Raw genomic sequence first — 19797 nt, forward strand, 5'->3', positions numbered from 1 at the left:
CCTGATCCAGAAACGACTACAAAAGGACAGAAGAGGATGTCACTGCAAATAATAGCAAAAGCCCAGAAGACTCAAGAAGAAAAAATTAAATCAATGGTAATTAAGGTTTGTAAAGACAAATACAGATCAAATAAAAAAAGGAGGGATTAAAAGGAATGAGATGGATGAGTCTTTACAAACAGACCGTGTGAATTGGCCTGTAGACAAGGCTAGGAACTTACGGGGAGTGAAGTAACAGAAGAAAGTATTAGTTCTCTAGAACTGTTACTAATCATCAGAGACTGTTGATTAATCAAGGCCGTGTTAAATTCCTGAACCCAGAGCAAGGCAACAAAGACTTAATAGAATTAGGAATGGTTTCTTTTTCTTTCTTTTCGATGCCAAATGGGGGGTGCATATTAGAGGAGGGCATAGAGTAGGCAGTTCTGGAAGTCTGTATCTCCCGAATACCTCAACCAGTGGGGAAAAGGAAGAGGGTGCTGTGGCCGGGAACTTGACATCAAAAGGGGGCTGCATCCCGCAACCGTTTGACAGACCCCATGGGAAAAGCCCCATGGACTCTCCCTGTAGTCGAAGAATGTTGCAGGACTCCTCTGTCTCCTTTTCGGACATCAACCTCAGGCATGGTGGATTAATTTTCCCCAACGGCAGCGACCTGCTGCGTGGTCTCCGTGCTCCTCCCCAGCCCCCCGGGAGGTGTCAAATAGTTGCCGGCGGCTCCCACCGCGCGTTACAGACGGCTGCGCGGCGCCGGGGCTGCTCGCAGTGCTCCCCTGCCCCGCCAGGGCTGGCCGCGGGCTGCGGAGCCACCTCGCCACCGGCGCGGCCAGGGCCGGGGCCCTTCTCGACAGCAGCCGAGGGGCTGCGGAGCGGGCGGCTGCGGGACGATCAGCTCTTTTATGCCGCGCGGTGCTGCCGCCTCCATCTAGCTCCCCATCGCGCCGCCGGCCGACCCCGCCTGGCGCGTTCACGCTCGGCCGCGCTCGCCGCCCGCCCAGCCTCGCCGGAAGCTCTCCCGCCCGGGCCGTGCCCCGGCTCCGCCTCTGCGGCTCAGCAGGGCCCGGCCGCACGCGTGCTGCGTGGCTCGGAGCACCCGCGTTGCGCCGCAGGCGACGGGGAAGGCGGGGCGGGCCGGCGCCATCGTGGTAGCGCGAGGAGAGGAGCGCCCGGGCGGGGCGGCGAGTGGCGCGGCGGTGAGCGCTTCTGCTTGCTGTCGCTCGGCTGCCGCCCACGGCAGGTGCCGTGTGACCCCGCGGAGCGGCGGGGCCGGCCGGGCGGTGCGCGGCGAGGCTTTCGGCCAGCGGCGGCCGCAGCGACAGTCTGCTGGCACTGCCCGTGCCGGTGGAGAGAGCGGGGATCCGAGGCCGGCCTTCCTAGGGTAACGAGGGGCGACCGCCTTTGCCGCGCTGCCCTCCGTGCAGCACGTGGCCGATTCCGGCGAACCCGGGGTCTCCGCAGCGGCGCGGGCGGGAGGGAGTGGGGAGCGCGCTCGGTGCTCTGCCGGCCGCTCCCGCCCAGCGCTGCGCTCCGCCGAGGCGTTTTCCCGCCCGTCCTGGGAAGGACATAAGGGACCCCGGAGTCGGAGCTTAGCTGTCAGGGGGAACAACTTCCCTCCATTGGCGACCTCCTTTTCCCTCTGATTCAGCTACCTTGTGGTAGGTGCGATGGTGCTGAAGAAGGGTGGCGGCTGGGCACAGTTGCTGGCATAGGTGGTGCGAGAGCTCCACGCAAGCAGCTTTGAGTGGCATGTGCGAGGGTAGGAAGGTACGGCACCCACAGCTGAAGGTAAAAAAAGTCAGGGCATGTCATCAGCCGCAATCGTGCTAAGTTGTTCATCTTTGCAAACTGCTTGCCGAGTTGTTCCTTTTCTTAGGTAATGGGGGTTTGTATCAACCAGAACTGCATATGGTCAGTATTTGCAGAGAAGGTTACGTGGACTGTTGTTGAAGTGAGTGTAGCAGTTTCTATGGCATTCTGCAAAAAAAGGGACAGGTCTCTCTGCGTTCCCCAATTCTTAACAAAAATGAAGTTAACAAAGCCCTGAAAAGAGGTTTTACAAAACTTCAGGGATTTTTTCCTACGAGTACTGTGGAGACAACCGTAGTCACCTTGTCTTTCCAAAAGTGAAGGTTACATCTTTTTGTCCAAGAGCATCAAGTGCTTTTGATCAGCGTTTGTGTGCATGCATTAGCCTTGTTCTTGTTCTTCCTTGGAGAACTTTTACAATACTCAGATGATCTGTGTAGGCTGCAGACTGCAGTGGTGAACTTCAAGGCTTCCAGCAGAAGGGAGATGCTGTCCACGTTTTGGATTTTCTTTAGTCTGAACTGATGATCTGTCATTTGCATGTTTGTTTAGCTGTGCTTAGAATAATGAGCAGAAACATTGATAAGTTGGTGTATAGAATAAAGACAATTACCAATTTCCTCCCTTTGTGGGAGCCCATCCAAAAGTCATGCAAGAAGAAACTTAGAGGTCACTAAAGTAATTAGAATTGTTAAAACTCAGAAAGGCATAAAGGTCAGAGTGAGGAAGATGAGTTACTTCATCTTCCTTAGGACCACTGACCCAATTCAAGACCACCGACTCCATTCAGATCACACGCTACGCATGCTTAATGACATGTAAGCTCATTTCCATACAAAGCGGAGAATGGGAGGTGTCAACACCATGAATACGCATTTTGTATTTTGGATATCCATAATACGTGGAAATAAAAGGTATCATGTTTGCTTGTATCAGGGCCTGCGACTTAGGGAGCTATCCCACGCAAAAATAAAACATACACTTTCTAACTCTAAACTGTTAAGAGTTTTTGTCCATCTCAGTTGGATATCGATATTAGATCGATATTCATATTTTGGTAAATCATAGTTAGCATAGGAGAAAGGCATGCTTGGTATGTACCTGGGATAGTTAGGGCTAGCTTTTAGTTCTGCAATGTTATTACGAAACATAGATACGGTCTTGGCCGGTTGCCCCTCGTTTCGAAAAAGGGCTATAAAGGGACTTTCTGAAATAACTGAGATGAGATCTCCCCACGGAAAGAAGACAAATCTATTGGCAGCAGAACACGAGGACTTCGTCTCATCTGTTGGTAGCCATTGCCCCCCCTTTCTTCCTCTCTACTCTTTTACTTTGTTTTTCTTTCTCTCTCTCTCTCTCTTTCTTCCTCTATCACATTACCATGTTGTGGGTACTTAACAAAGGTGAAAAGGTGATTAAAACTGAAATCCCTTGTGTCCTTTTGCACTCGGAGATCTGTAAACAAACCATCACGACCCTCACTTCTATTAGCAGATCGTGACATTAAACTGGCATCACGGACAGGATTTCTGACAGACAGAAGGGGTTGCAAGGTTGTGTGTAGTCTGTAATAGGGGAAGGACGTTTCACTCCAGCCGCACCTAGCCCGACACCCCGCAAAGGGTGAGCGGTGTCTAGAAAGCAAGGGGGACGACTCGAATTTCCCACAAACTGCACACGCCTAGGTGAAAAGCACCCCATACTCAACTGAGGGCTCTGTCTTCAGATTTTTCACCAAAAGATCTCTTAGTGTAAAAGGGGGAACTGTTTTGGTGGGCGTGTGTGAATTTGGACTGCTTGGTGTAGTGAAGAGACAACCGTAAGTAACTTAAGGAGTACCTCCCAGGCAGATTTTGGTCTCTTCACCCACCCAGGGAAGCGAAGGGCGACACGGCGAAGCTGTTTGTGTCGCAATGTGTAATTAGGTTTTACCTCCCTGTAGTGGTTTTGATCCCTTTATAAAATGACTGAAAACCCTAGTGCAAATAATAAAGCTGCATTTTATGCTCTGCTAGCAAAACATAATGCCCGGCCCTCTCCGGCAGGGGAAGAATGGGCTCAAAATAACTGGTTTAATTTGGAGAGTGTGACTGATAGAATATGTTCATTCCAACATGAGACAAAGTTTAAATTTGGCCAAAATAAAACCATAATCTGCTCCTAAATCTGTTTCAGGAGCATGCCTTACAGCAGCTACAGATCACTGCTTTAAGCGATGTAGTGAAGAGAAAGCAATCACAGATTCCCTTCAAAACCAAGTGGAAATTTTACAGGAACAATCAGATGAAGAAAGGAATGAAAATCATTTGCTGCGGGCTGCTTTGAGGGAGGAATATTTTAAGAATTCAAAGAATGCTGACTCACCAAAAGAGAAAGAGGAAAAGAAAACTCCTCACATTAACCAAATATACCCCCAGGAAGAACTAGTGCTAGTGAAAAATTGTGGGGAAAACTGCTGCCCTCCTATGGGACCTCTAATTAAAACAGAATATAATTATATCAGTGATGAAGATTTTGAACCGCATATCACCACTAAACAAATACCATACACTGCTCCTGAGTTGGCGAAGTTAAAAAAGGAGTACGGGCGGCTTCCCCACGAAGCTGAGACGGAATATGCCTTCCAAGTGTCTCTCACCGGAGGAGACCAAATTCAATTCACTGAACAGGAGGCCAGTGGATACTGGGGACATGGAGTTCTCTTAACAACAGGAGACAAACGTAACACATGGTCGCTGACTCAGCGCACAGCTTTCTGGGCCGGGGGACTCAATCCTTTAGAAAGGGGAGACCCTTTCGCTACAGTTGGTACCCCTGATCAACTTCTAGAAAGCGTCCACAAAGCCGCCTGTCTGCAAATGATCCATGAAAGGAAATTAACTCCTGGATATGAATCCCCCACGCAATTACCTGTGAAACCTGAACTGATGACCCCTTTAATTCGAGGCCTTCCAGAATCACTCCAATCTACAGCAGCTGTCCTTCAAAAAACCATAGCTGCTGCAGGTCCTGTAGAGAGGTTGGACAGATTCCTTGGAAACCCGAGCGACCAAACTGCATCTACCGATCCTGGGTTTACTCCATATTCAACCCCCTCTCAGCCGCCAGGTTCACAATCAAATTCACCTGCCGGTGATTGCAAAGCTTGGACATGGAGTGAGGTTGAAGAAGATCTGATTAATTACAGTAGGAAATATGGACCGATAAAAATCCCAGAGGAAAAATCAGAAAAAACAAAAGGTGTCAGGTACATTAGGGCTCCTCATAGTGAAAAACCAAAGAATGTAACCAGAGATCCCTAACCGTCAGCATTGGTGCTTATTAGGTATCAAAAAGGGGGTCCCCAGAAATGCGATGGATGGCTTAGCCCTTGATCAGTTGAGTAAGGTAGTGTCTAACTGGCACTGCCAAAAGCCCCTTCTACCGAATCCGTCACTTCAACCCAGTGCACCCCTCCTCCCTCAGAATCTGGGCAGTGAGTCAAAGCCACTTCTCCCTCAAAGTCCGGCCAATGAGCCAGAACAGATTCTTCCTCAAAACCAGGGAAACTAGACCCTCTGTTTCTTGTCAGTGGGCAAAGAAACGGAGCATAGGTATACCTGAGAATGCTCACTAAAAATAAAACGGGAGATATAACGATCACAGCTATTACAAGTCCTAAACGGGCACCTGTAACTTTTCTGATTGACACTGGGGCACAAATTTCTGCGCTGACAAAGAAAGATGCCCAGAGGTGTGGAATTGTTCCAACAAAGAACCGATATTGTGTTTTAAGTGCCTTGGGCACTTAAACAGAATCTATGAATGGGGCCTTAGTCAAGCTCCCTTTGCCTGGAGAGGAAAACCAACTCTCCATCCATGGGGTGATTGGAGATATTCCAACCAATGTATTAGGGCTGAATGCCCTTGCTAGGAGGCAGTGGGAGGACTCAGAGGGTCTTCTGTGGTCTTTTGGCACACCACATTTTAACATCAGCCTGCTCCAAGCTGCAGCCTCCCTACCATTCAGCAAAGTAACTAATGTGAAACAATACCTCCTTCTCCTGGGTGCCAAAGAGGGTATCAAGCCAGTGATACAGGAGCTACGACAACAAGGAGTAATACTTAATACCCATTCTCCTTTCAATTCTCCGGTGTGGCCAGTGCGAAATCCTAATGGGAAGTGGAGGCTGACAATAGATTTTCATAGGCTAAATGCTAACACAGACCCTCTTACAGCAGCAGTCCCAAATCTAGCAGAATTCATAACATTGATTCAAGAAAAGGCTCATTCAATCATGCCACCTGTAGATGTCAAAGACATGTTTTTTACGACACCTTTACAGCCAGAAGATATGGACCGTTTTGCTTTCGCATGGCAAGGACAGCAACACACTTTCACTAGGCTTCCCCAAGGGTACAAACATTCTCCTACCCTGGCTCATCACGCTTTAGCCCAAGAGTTCGAAAAAGTACCCAAAGCGGACAATCTAGCTGTTCATCAACACACTGATGAGACCCTTGTGGGAGGAGATGAAATAGAAGAAGTGAGAGATACCCAACAGAAAATAACCTCCCACTTAGAAAGCCTTGATTTGCAAATTCCCTCAGAAAAAACCCAAACCCCTTCACATGAAGTGAAATTGTTGGGAATGTGGTGGAAAGGAGGTATGACACGTATCCCACCTGATAACCTAACCTCTTCAGATCAGATTAAAATGCCTGAATCCAAAAAAGATCTCCAACATGCTTTAGGATGTGTATTAGTGCTCCGGAGAAAACACATCCCAGATTTTCCATAATTGCCAGACCTCTTTACAACTTGTTAAGAAAAGGGACAAAATGGGAATGGAGTGCTTCCCAAGAAGAAGCACTGCAATTGTTGGTTTTTGAAGCAACAGCCTCACCAAGCCCTGGGCCCTATTCATCCCACAGATGCTTTTCAGGTCTCCTCAGGGTTGTCAGTACACATATGGCAGCGGGGTCCTGAGGGTCCGACGAAGCCTGTTGGTTTTTACTCCCGTGGCTTTAAAGATGCTGAAAAAAGGTACACTACCTGGGAGAAAGGATTGTTTGTGGTTAGCTTAGCTCTCCTAGAAGCGGAGAAGATTGCACAACAACAACCAATTGTTTTGAGAGGCCCTTTCAAAGTTATTAAGGCTGTCTCTACTGGCACCACCCCCACCTGACGGGGTGGCCCAGAGGACCTCAGTAAGGAAGTGGTATGCTCAGATTGAACATGATTGTAGCGTCTTCTCAAGAACTGAAGGAGCTGTAAAAAATCTGGCAATCCAAGAAACTGAAAACTTGGGTAGCAGCCAGGACAAACCTGCCTCAGTCATTAGAGTAGCCCCTCCTTTTTCCCCCAAACGGTCAGCAAATTCTTGGCTTACGGATGCTTCTGCCAAGCGAGAAGGAAAGGTGTGGAAACATAAGGCTGTAGCCCTCCACACTTCCTCAGGTGAAGGAATTATCACAGAGGGGGAAGGCAGTGCCCAAGTTGGCAAGCTGATAGCTGTTTGGAGTGTTTTCCAACGTGAGGCACAGAATACTTCTCCTGTCTGTATCTACACCGATTATTCCTATGCTGTGTTTAAGGGATGGACTGAGTGGCTTCCTTTTTGGCAGCAAAATGATTGTGAAGTTAACAGAATCCCAGTATGGCAAAAGGAGAAGTAGCAAGAAATTCTAAGTATTGCAAGTCCAGGGAATTTTGCCGTGGAGTGGGTAGCCTCTCACCAGACAGATGGAAATCCAGCAGGAGAGTGGAACACTAGAGCTGATGAATTAGCAAGACTAAGTCCTGTGAAAAAAGATCGAATTACAGAGGACTGGGAGCACTTCTTAGAATGGTTGCATGTAAAAAGACAACGCACAGGTGCAAAAGATTTGTACAAAGAAGCCCTTGCTCGCAGTTGGTCTGTTACCAGAGAAATGTGTAAAACATGCATGTCAGCCTGTGAACAACGTCGCAGACGGCTAGAAAGACACCCTTTGGAAGATGACCCTCTGCATTTAAGAAAGGGTAAAGGCTTACGGGAAGCATGGCCTTTTAAAAAGTCAGGAGGTAAACACTTTGGGCTGGTAGGAGTAGAGATGATATCTGGGTTAGTCCAGGCCAATGCTTTTAAAAGAGCTACAGGAGATCATACTGTTCAAGCATTGCAGGCATGGTTTGGAACTTTCCCAAAACCACAAGAAATTCAATCTGATAACGGGTCTCACTTTACTGCCAAAGTTGTACAGGACTGGGCAAAAGGTGAAGGGATTAAACGGACTTTTCACACTCCTTACTACCCTCAAGCTAACGGCATTGTAGAAAGGACCAATGGTCTCTTGAAAGGACTTTTGAAACCACAGGAGGGAAATTGGGATGTTCGGCTATGGGAAGCTGTGAAAGGTGTGAATGATAGATGGGGGGTAAACGGGTGTCCCAAAATCACTGTCTTTTTCCCAACAGCTCCAAGCATAATTCTCTCACTGCAGGGACCAAATGATCCTAAGAATCCTGCACACTACCCTGGACAACCTGTTTCGGTAGATCTCCCTACCGTAGGAGAAGTACCACTAGTGCTAAAACGCCCTCTGAATAAATATGCATGGCTAGCCTCTGATGCCCTAGGGAGAGAGCATCGGATACATACACGCTGCATAATTCCATCATTCTAATTTTCTGCCTTTCGGTGGCAGACTCTGTTGTGTTTACTTTTCACAGAAGAACTCCGAGGGACATGAAGAAGAGCACATAAACCATGATAAGACTAGTGATACTTTTCTGCATCCTACCACAACACCAGGGCCAAAAACCAGCTGAGTGGCCATGGTCTGAAGCTACCATTAGGTACACTAGTGCTCTAGGATCCTATCCCAGAGATCGTTGCCCGAACCTAGCCACTGTAGCACTGCACGACTCTGAGGTATACCGTCCAAGTGAATGGGGATGGGACTTGAAGGATTGGACTAGAATCCTAAAAGGAACAGGAGGTGAAAAAATTAAGGTAGGATGCAGAAAAGTAGAAGGATCTCTTTACCAGAAAGCTTCCACCATTGCAATCGCTGGAAATTTTCTAAAACCAGATGGGAAAAGTGATTTGCACCCCAACATTACGGCCAAACTCTGCCCTACAACGGAGTGGGTGCGTGACAAACAAACCCCCTTCATCCTGTGTGGTTGTCAGAAGAATGTCGGTAACTACACCTTAGGCCCCAGTACCAACAATGTGGAAATCACAAAGCTTCGCAGAAACAAACTAACTGACTGCTGGTATAACTTTCCTCTAACCAAACCAACCTATGCAACATGCAATTGGCAAAATAACCCGGCAGATCAGCCAAGTCTGACAGGTTTAACTTATAAATTCAAAATAAACGCCGCAGCAAAGCCCATACTGAGTGCAGTAATCACATACCACGGTATAAGTACCCCCCTTGTGTTAGATGACAAGAATAAAGTTTTTCCACCCTTTATGGTAACTCGAGGTGACGATGTTACAATACGATGTGGATTAATTGCTGAATCTTTTACCGAACCTGTACACAGTTATAGCATTGGACCTCATGGCCGTGTTTTGTTTGGTGAAATTCAAAATCAAGATTGTTGGCTAAACCTTAATTGCTGTACAATTTCCCCATAAAGTCACGTGTGGTAAAAACAATACAAAATACTGGGGGGAACTCAAAGTCGATGTTGCAATACCTACCACCCAACCACCGGTCATGCTAAGCCCGAGAATTTTTGAAATTGGACCACGTATAATCACAGAAACAGGCCAACAACAACTATTGCTCAATCCGGCATGGTCCCTTAAACAAGTCAAGTTGCTGATGCAAAACAATGCCTCAGAAATTCAGCCAGCTTGTTCACCTTTTCTGCAAACTTCCTTCAAGGGGCAGACAACTGGGTTGCAAAAGCGGAACCCTTCTAAGAAACGGACGCAAAGAGACATAACCGGCGTTGTGGGAACAGGATTGGGAATCTTAAATAGTATTGATTCAGAAGTGCTAATGAATAAATTGGCTGCCACAACTACAGATTTGACTAAAATACAACAACCCATCAGCGGTTGTTATCAAACATATTACCAAATTGAGAAAAGGTAAATGTGAATGACCACAAATTGATAATTGGCATGCTCCGTGCTACGCAAAACAACATCTCTTTGGCTCTCAGCTGCGTCCAGGCTCAATTGTGGATGCAGTCCGTTGCTGCCTCAATTGTAAGAGAAGGCAAAGAAGGCACTTTTCCTACTGAAATTCGGAAAATAATCTGGGACGGTGCCACTGATTTTGAAAGAGAATTCCAATCCTGGTGGAATTTAGTGAATTTTACCTACGATCCCATCACAAACACAGCCACAGCCTTTGTACTAACCATACGTAATGCTTCAGTGCATTTGATAGTCCCTATCATTGCATTAGGGCTGAACCATGATGCAGCTATTCTCTACCCTTTCCAGCACAGAGAATGGGCCCGTCAAACTGGGAAGAAGTGGCAAACTGTTCATTTGGAAACTTGTATTGTCCGAGAACAACAAGGGTTTATCTGTGAAAGCAGTGCAATTAGACCTCAAGACATTTGTTTGGACACAGAACAAAGTGTCTGTCCTTTTGAAATCCATCCTAACAAGATTCCTGAAACAGTGCTTGTGTATATAGGCAATGGATGTGCATGCTTAAGAACTGCATGTGATAAGGTATTTCTAGAAAATTTAGTTGTAGATACTAAAACTCATTCAAATTCTTGTGTTTGTAACTTGACTAAAAGCACAGGATGTGATTTCTCTTATTTAGCCCCACTTACTTCTTATTGTATTTTACAGTCCAATTACACAGTGATCCACCAATTATTGCCTACCCCCACTGGGATGAACCTTACTTAGGTAAAGCACTTGTTGCTTCACCAGGATTTCATTGGAATTTTGGAAAAGATCAAGAAAAACAGACAGAAAACCTTGGTAACTGTTCATCACAATGGGAAAGAAACACATTGTTTTCTAGACAGAGGAAAGAAAGATGCTGGACACAGCTGGTGGGATACTCCTTTTGGGTGCTCACCTACTGCTACAGGTGTCCTGAACAAATTGTGTCATCCCATCCTTGTTCTCTTGATTTTAGTTTTGATTGGGTTTGTTTTATCAGCAATCTTACACATCATGAATTGCAGAATGATGAAACGGTTGACATCTGTAATAGATGTGCACAATTTGGACACTATCCCATCCACTGTGGACACCCCTAAGGTTATTGACACAAGATGAACTACATGAGTATTAAAATAAGATAAGACATGATTAAAAATTACATGTGTATTTTGATTAAAAATTACTTATTCCTTCTTTTTCCTTTTCTTTCTCTTTTCTTATTTTCTCTACCCTTTTCTGGGATATGCTACCAACATTAACGAGTCCTGAAGACTTCGCAACAACACTACGAAATCGTGCTGATGGAGCTCTCCTGATGACAATCGTGAGTCATGGGGTGGTGTAAGAGACGGTCTGAAGATCCCTCATCTGCCTCACGATCATCGCCGAGAACAGAGGCTAAACACAGGAGTTCCGACCTGCCTAAGGTGGGATGTCTGCCAACTGTTGCCTGCAAGTGTGCCTGCTGGGAACTGGTACGCATTCCTGAGGAAATTTGTGCAGGTCACAGTGGACTGCGCCGTTCTTGCTGCCCAGGCGGGAAGGACTGCGCTGAAGCGGAAAGGAATGACCTGTCCTCTACACCTGTCCTGTACCTGTTTCCCAAAGCAACGGGCCTCATAACAACGGCTGTAGATTTGCCCCACCTCTTGGGGAAAAGGGCGAGATGTGGGGATACAGCTAGAAAGCAGAAGCGAGAGCACTGCTAAACTCATGCCAGAAGTAGACGCGCTAACGCTGCTAGGCCGCAAACCATAGCAGGCAGTATAGTTAGCATAGGAGAAAGGCATGCTTGGTATGTACCTGGGATAGTTAGGGCTAGCTTTTAGTTCTGCAATGTTATTACGAAACATAGATACGGTCTTGGCCGGTTGCCCCTCGTTTCGAAAAAGGGCTATAAAGGGACTTTCTGAAATAACTGAGATGAGATCTCCCCACGGAAAGAAGACAAATCTATTGGCAGCAGAACACGAGGACTTCGTCTCATCTGTTGGTAGCCATTGCCCCCCCTTTCTTCCTCTCTACTCTTTTACTTTGTTTTTCTTTCTCTCTCTCTCTCTCTTTCTTCCTCTATCACATTACCATGTTGTGGGTACTTAACAAAGGTGAAAAGGTGATTAAAACTGAAATCCCTTGTGTCCTTTTGCACTCGGAGATCTGTAAACAAACCATCACGACCCTCACTTCTATTAGCAGATCGTGACATTAAACTGGCATCACGGACAGGATTTCTGACAGACAGAAGGGGTTGCAAGGTTGTGTGTAGTCTGTAATAGGGGAAGGACGTTTCACTCCAGCCGCACCTAGCCCGACACCCCGCAAAGGGTGAGCGGTGTCTAGAAAGCAAGGGGGACGACTCGAATTTCCCACAAACTGCACACGCCTAGGTGAAAAGCACCCCATACTCAACTGAGGGCTCTGTCTTCAGATTTTTCACCAAAAGATCTCTTAGTGTAAAAGGGGGAACTGTTTTGGTGGGCGTGTGTGAATTTGGACTGCTTGGTGTAGTGAAGAGACAACCGTAAGTAACTTAAGGAGTACCTCCCAGGCAGATTTTGGTCTCTTCACCCACCCAGGGAAGCGAAGGGCGACACGGCGAAGCTGTTTGTGTCGCAATGTGTAATTAGGTTTTACCTCCCTGTAGTGGTTTTGATCCCTTTATAAAATGACTGAAAACCCTAGTGCAAATAATAAAGCTGCATTTTATGCTCTGCTAGCAAAACATAATGCCCGGCCCTCTCCGGCAGGGGAAGAATGGGCTCAAAATAACTGGTTTAATTTGGAGAGTGTGACTGATAGAATATGTTCATTCCAACATGAGACAAAGTTTAAATTTGGCCAAAATAAAACCATAATCTGCTCCTAAATCTGTTTCAGGAGCATGCCTTACAGCAGCTACAGATCACTGCTTTAAGCGATGTAGTGAAGAGAAAGCAATCACAGATTCCCTTCAAAACCAAGTGGAAATTTTACAGGAACAATCAGATGAAGAAAGGAATGAAAATCATTTGCTGCGGGCTGCTTTGAGGGAGGAATATTTTAAGAATTCAAAGAATGCTGACTCACCAAAAGAGAAAGAGGAAAAGAAAACTCCTCACATTAACCAAATATACCCCCAGGAAGAACTAGTGCTAGTGAAAAATTGTGGGGAAAACTGCTGCCCTCCTATGGGACCTCTAATTAAAACAGAATATAATTATATCAGTGATGAAGATTTTGAACCGCATATCACCACTAAACAAATACCATACACTGCTCCTGAGTTGGCGAAGTTAAAAAAGGAGTACGGGCGGCTTCCCCACGAAGCTGAGACGGAATATGCCTTCCAAGTGTCTCTCACCGGAGGAGACCAAATTCAATTCACTGAACAGGAGGCCAGTGGATACTGGGGACATGGAGTTCTCTTAACAACAGGAGACAAACGTAACACATGGTCGCTGACTCAGCGCACAGCTTTCTGGGCCGGGGGACTCAATCCTTTAGAAAGGGGAGACCCTTTCGCTACAGTTGGTACCCCTGATCAACTTCTAGAAAGCGTCCACAAAGCCGCCTGTCTGCAAATGATCCATGAAAGGAAATTAACTCCTGGATATGAATCCCCCACGCAATTACCTGTGAAACCTGAACTGATGACCCCTTTAATTCGAGGCCTTCCAGAATCACTCCAATCTACAGCAGCTGTCCTTCAAAAAACCATAGCTGCTGCAGGTCCTGTAGAGAGGTTGGACAGATTCCTTGGAAACCCGAGCGACCAAACTGCATCTACCGATCCTGGGTTTACTCCATATTCAACCCCCTCTCAGCCGCCAGGTTCACAATCAAATTCACCTGCCGGTGATTGCAAAGCTTGGACATGGAGTGAGGTTGAAGAAGATCTGATTAATTACAGTAGGAAATATGGACCGATAAAAATCCCAGAGGAAAAATCAGAAAAAACAAAAGGTGTCAGGTACATTAGGGCTCCTCATAGTGAAAAACCAAAGAATGTAACCAGAGATCCCTAACCGTCAGCATTGGTGCTTATTAGGTATCAAAAAGGGGGTCCCCAGAAATGCGATGGATGGCTTAGCCCTTGATCAGTTGAGTAAGGTAGTGTCTAACTGGCACTGCCAAAAGCCCCTTCTACCGAATCCGTCACTTCAACCCAGTGCACCCCTCCTCCCTCAGAATCTGGGCAGTGAGTCAAAGCCACTTCTCCCTCAAAGTCCGGCCAATGAGCCAGAACAGATTCTTCCTCAAAACCAGGGAAACTAGACCCTCTGTTTCTTGTCAGTGGGCAAAGAAACGGAGCATAGGTATACCTGAGAATGCTCACTAAAAATAAAACGGGAGATATAACGATCACAGCTATTACAAGTCCTAAACGGGCACCTGTAACTTTTCTGATTGACACTGGGGCACAAATTTCTGCGCTGACAAAGAAAGATGCCCAGAGGTGTGGAATTGTTCCAACAAAGAACCGATATTGTGTTTTAAGTGCCTTGGGCACTTAAACAGAATCTATGAATGGGGCCTTAGTCAAGCTCCCTTTGCCTGGAGAGGAAAACCAACTCTCCATCCATGGGGTGATTGGAGATATTCCAACCAATGTATTAGGGCTGAATGCCCTTGCTAGGAGGCAGTGGGAGGACTCAGAGGGTCTTCTGTGGTCTTTTGGCACACCACATTTTAACATCAGCCTGCTCCAAGCTGCAGCCTCCCTACCATTCAGCAAAGTAACTAATGTGAAACAATACCTCCTTCTCCTGGGTGCCAAAGAGGGTATCAAGCCAGTGATACAGGAGCTACGACAACAAGGAGTAATACTTAATACCCATTCTCCTTTCAATTCTCCGGTGTGGCCAGTGCGAAATCCTAATGGGAAGTGGAGGCTGACAATAGATTTTCATAGGCTAAATGCTAACACAGACCCTCTTACAGCAGCAGTCCCAAATCTAGCAGAATTCATAACATTGATTCAAGAAAAGGCTCATTCAATCATGCCACCTGTAGATGTCAAAGACATGTTTTTTACGACACCTTTACAGCCAGAAGATATGGACCGTTTTGCTTTCGCATGGCAAGGACAGCAACACACTTTCACTAGGCTTCCCCAAGGGTACAAACATTCTCCTACCCTGGCTCATCACGCTTTAGCCCAAGAGTTCGAAAAAGTACCCAAAGCGGACAATCTAGCTGTTCATCAACACACTGATGAGACCCTTGTGGGAGGAGATGAAATAGAAGAAGTGAGAGATACCCAACAGAAAATAACCTCCCACTTAGAAAGCCTTGATTTGCAAATTCCCTCAGAAAAAACCCAAACCCCTTCACATGAAGTGAAATTGTTGGGAATGTGGTGGAAAGGAGGTATGACACGTATCCCACCTGATAACCTAACCTCTTCAGATCAGATTAAAATGCCTGAATCCAAAAAAGATCTCCAACATGCTTTAGGATGTGTATTAGTGCTCCGGAGAAAACACATCCCAGATTTTCCATAATTGCCAGACCTCTTTACAACTTGTTAAGAAAAGGGACAAAATGGGAATGGAGTGCTTCCCAAGAAGAAGCACTGCAATTGTTGGTTTTTGAAGCAACAGCCTCACCAAGCCCTGGGCCCTATTCATCCCACAGATGCTTTTCAGGTCTCCTCAGGGTTGTCAGTACACATATGGCAGCGGGGTCCTGAGGGTCCGACGAAGCCTGTTGGTTTTTACTCCCGTGGCTTTAAAGATGCTGAAAAAAGGTACACTACCTGGGAGAAAGGATTGTTTGTGGTTAGCTTAGCTCTCCTAGAAGCGGAGAAGATTGCACAACAACAACCAATTGTTTTGAGAGGCCCTTTCAAAGTTATTAAGGCTGTCTCTACTGGCACCACCCCCACCTGACGGGGTGGCCCAGAGGACCTCAGTAAGGAAGTGGTATGCTCAGATTGAACATGATTGTAGCGTCTTCTCAAGAACTGAAGGAGCTGTAAAAAATCTGGCAATCCAAGAAACTGAAAACTTGGGTAGCAGCCAGGACAAACCTGCCTCAGTCATTAGAGTAGCCCCTCCTTTTTCCCCCAAACGGTCAGCAAATTCTTGGCTTACGGATGCTTCTGCCAAGCGAGAAGGAAAGGTGTGGAAACATAAGGCTGTAGCCCTCCACACTTCCTCAGGTGAAGGAATTATCACAGAGGGGGAAGGCAGTGCCCAAGTTGGCAAGCTGATAGCTGTTTGGAGTGTTTTCCAACGTGAGGCACAGAATACTTCTCCTGTCTGTATCTACACCGATTATTCCTATGCTGTGTTTAAGGGATGGACTGAGTGGCTTCCTTTTTGGCAGCAAAATGATTGTGAAGTTAACAGAATCCCAGTATGGCAAAAGGAGAAGTAGCAAGAAATTCTAAGTATTGCAAGTCCAGGGAATTTTGCCGTGGAGTGGGTAGCCTCTCACCAGACAGATGGAAATCCAGCAGGAGAGTGGAACACTAGAGCTGATGAATTAGCAAGACTAAGTCCTGTGAAAAAAGATCGAATTACAGAGGACTGGGAGCACTTCTTAGAATGGTTGCATGTAAAAAGACAACGCACAGGTGCAAAAGATTTGTACAAAGAAGCCCTTGCTCGCAGTTGGTCTGTTACCAGAGAAATGTGTAAAACATGCATGTCAGCCTGTGAACAACGTCGCAGACGGCTAGAAAGACACCCTTTGGAAGATGACCCTCTGCATTTAAGAAAGGGTAAAGGCTTACGGGAAGCATGGCCTTTTAAAAAGTCAGGAGGTAAACACTTTGGGCTGGTAGGAGTAGAGATGATATCTGGGTTAGTCCAGGCCAATGCTTTTAAAAGAGCTACAGGAGATCATACTGTTAAAGCATTGCAGGCATGGTTTGGAACTTTCCCAAAACCACAAGAAATTCAATCTGATAACGGGTCTCACTTTACTGCCAAAGTTGTACAGGACTGGGCAAAAGGTGAAGGGATTAAACGGACTTTTCACACTCCTTACTACCCTCAAGCTAACGGCATTGTAGAAAGGACCAATGGTCTCTTGAAAGGACTTTTGAAACCACAGGAGGGAAATTGGGATGTTCGGCTATGGGAAGCTGTGAAAGGTGTGAATGATAGATGGGGGGTAAACGGGTGTCCCAAAATCACTGTCTTTTTCCCAACAGCTCCAAGCATAATTCTCTCACTGCAGGGACCAAATGATCCTAAGAATCCTGCACACTACCCTGGACAACCTGTTTCGGTAGATCTCCCTACCGTAGGAGAAGTACCACTAGTGCTAAAACGCCCTCTGAATAAATATGCATGGCTAGCCTCTGATGCCCTAGGGAGAGAGCATCGGATACATACACGCTGCATAATTCCATCATTCTAATTTTCTGCCTTTCGGTGGCAGACTCTGTTGTGTTTACTTTTCACAGAAGAACTCCGAGGGACATGAAGAAGAGCACATAAACCATGATAAGACTAGTGATACTTTTCTGCATCCTACCACAACACCAGGGCCAAAAACCAGCTGAGTGGCCATGGTCTGAAGCTACCATTAGGTACACTAGTGCTCTAGGATCCTATCCCAGAGATCGTTGCCCGAACCTAGCCACTGTAGCACTGCACGACTCTGAGGTATACCGTCCAAGTGAATGGGGATGGGACTTGAAGGATTGGACTAGAATCCTAAAAGGAACAGGAGGTGAAAAAATTAAGGTAGGATGCAGAAAAGTAGAAGGATCTCTTTACCAGAAAGCTTCCACCATTGCAATCGCTGGAAATTTTCTAAAACCAGATGGGAAAAGTGATTTGCACCCCAACATTACGGCCAAACTCTGCCCTACAACGGAGTGGGTGCGTGACAAACAAACCCCCTTCATCCTGTGTGGTTGTCAGAAGAATGTCGGTAACTACACCTTAGGCCCCAGTACCAACAATGTGGAAATCACAAAGCTTCGCAGAAACAAACTAACTGACTGCTGGTATAACTTTCCTCTAACCAAACCAACCTATGCAACATGCAATTGGCAAAATAACCCGGCAGATCAGCCAAGTCTGACAGGTTTAACTTATAAATTCAAAATAAACGCCGCAGCAAAGCCCATACTGAGTGCAGTAATCACATACCACGGTATAAGTACCCCCCTTGTGTTAGATGACAAGAATAAAGTTTTTCCACCCTTTATGGTAACTCGAGGTGACGATGTTACAATACGATGTGGATTAATTGCTGAATCTTTTACCGAACCTGTACACAGTTATAGCATTGGACCTCATGGCCGTGTTTTGTTTGGTGAAATTCAAAATCAAGATTGTTGGCTAAACCTTAATTGCTGTACAATTTCCCCATAAAGTCACGTGTGGTAAAAACAATACAAAATACTGGGGGGAACTCAAAGTCGATGTTGCAATACCTACCACCCAACCACCGGTCATGCTAAGCCCGAGAATTTTTGAAATTGGACCACGTATAATCACAGAAACAGGCCAACAACAACTATTGCTCAATCCGGCATGGTCCCTTAAACAAGTCAAGTTGCTGATGCAAAACAATGCCTCAGAAATTCAGCCAGCTTGTTCACCTTTTCTGCAAACTTCCTTCAAGGGGCAGACAACTGGGTTGCAAAAGCGGAACCCTTCTAAGAAACGGACGCAAAGAGACATAACCGGCGTTGTGGGAACAGGATTGGGAATCTTAAATAGTATTGATTCAGAAGTGCTAATGAATAAATTGGCTGCCACAACTACAGATTTGACTAAAATACAACAACCCATCAGCGGTTGTTATCAAACATATTACCAAATTGAGAAAAGGTAAATGTGAATGACCACAAATTGATAATTGGCATGCTCCGTGCTACGCAAAACAACATCTCTTTGGCTCTCAGCTGCGTCCAGGCTCAATTGTGGATGCAGTCCGTTGCTGCCTCAATTGTAAGAGAAGGCAAAGAAGGCACTTTTCCTACTGAAATTCGGAAAATAATCTGGGACGGTGCCACTGATTTTGAAAGAGAATTCCAATCCTGGTGGAATTTAGTGAATTTTACCTACGATCCCATCACAAACACAGCCACAGCCTTTGTACTAACCATACGTAATGCTTCAGTGCATTTGATAGTCCCTATCATTGCATTAGGGCTGAACCATGATGCAGCTATTCTCTACCCTTTCCAGCACAGAGAATGGGCCCGTCAAACTGGGAAGAAGTGGCAAACTGTTCATTTGGAAACTTGTATTGTCCGAGAACAACAAGGGTTTATCTGTGAAAGCAGTGCAATTAGACCTCAAGACATTTGTTTGGACACAGAACAAAGTGTCTGTCCTTTTGAAATCCATCCTAACAAGATTCCTGAAACAGTGCTTGTGTATATAGGCAATGGATGTGCATGCTTAAGAACTGCATGTGATAAGGTATTTCTAGAAAATTTAGTTGTAGATACTAAAACTCATTCAAATTCTTGTGTTTGTAACTTGACTAAAAGCACAGGATGTGATTTCTCTTATTTAGCCCCACTTACTTCTTATTGTATTTTACAGTCCAATTACACAGTGATCCACCAATTATTGCCTACCCCCACTGGGATGAACCTTACTTAGGTAAAGCACTTGTTGCTTCACCAGGATTTCATTGGAATTTTGGAAAAGATCAAGAAAAACAGACAGAAAACCTTGGTAACTGTTCATCACAATGGGAAAGAAACACATTGTTTTCTAGACAGAGGAAAGAAAGATGCTGGACACAGCTGGTGGGATACTCCTTTTGGGTGCTCACCTACTGCTACAGGTGTCCTGAACAAATTGTGTCATCCCATCCTTGTTCTCTTGATTTTAGTTTTGATTGGGTTTGTTTTATCAGCAATCTTACACATCATGAATTGCAGAATGATGAAACGGTTGACATCTGTAAT

The sequence above is a fragment of the Coloeus monedula genome (genome assembly GCF_965178545.1).
Source record: "Coloeus monedula genome assembly, chromosome: W".
Lineage (NCBI taxonomy): Eukaryota > Metazoa > Chordata > Aves > Passeriformes > Corvidae > Coloeus > Coloeus monedula.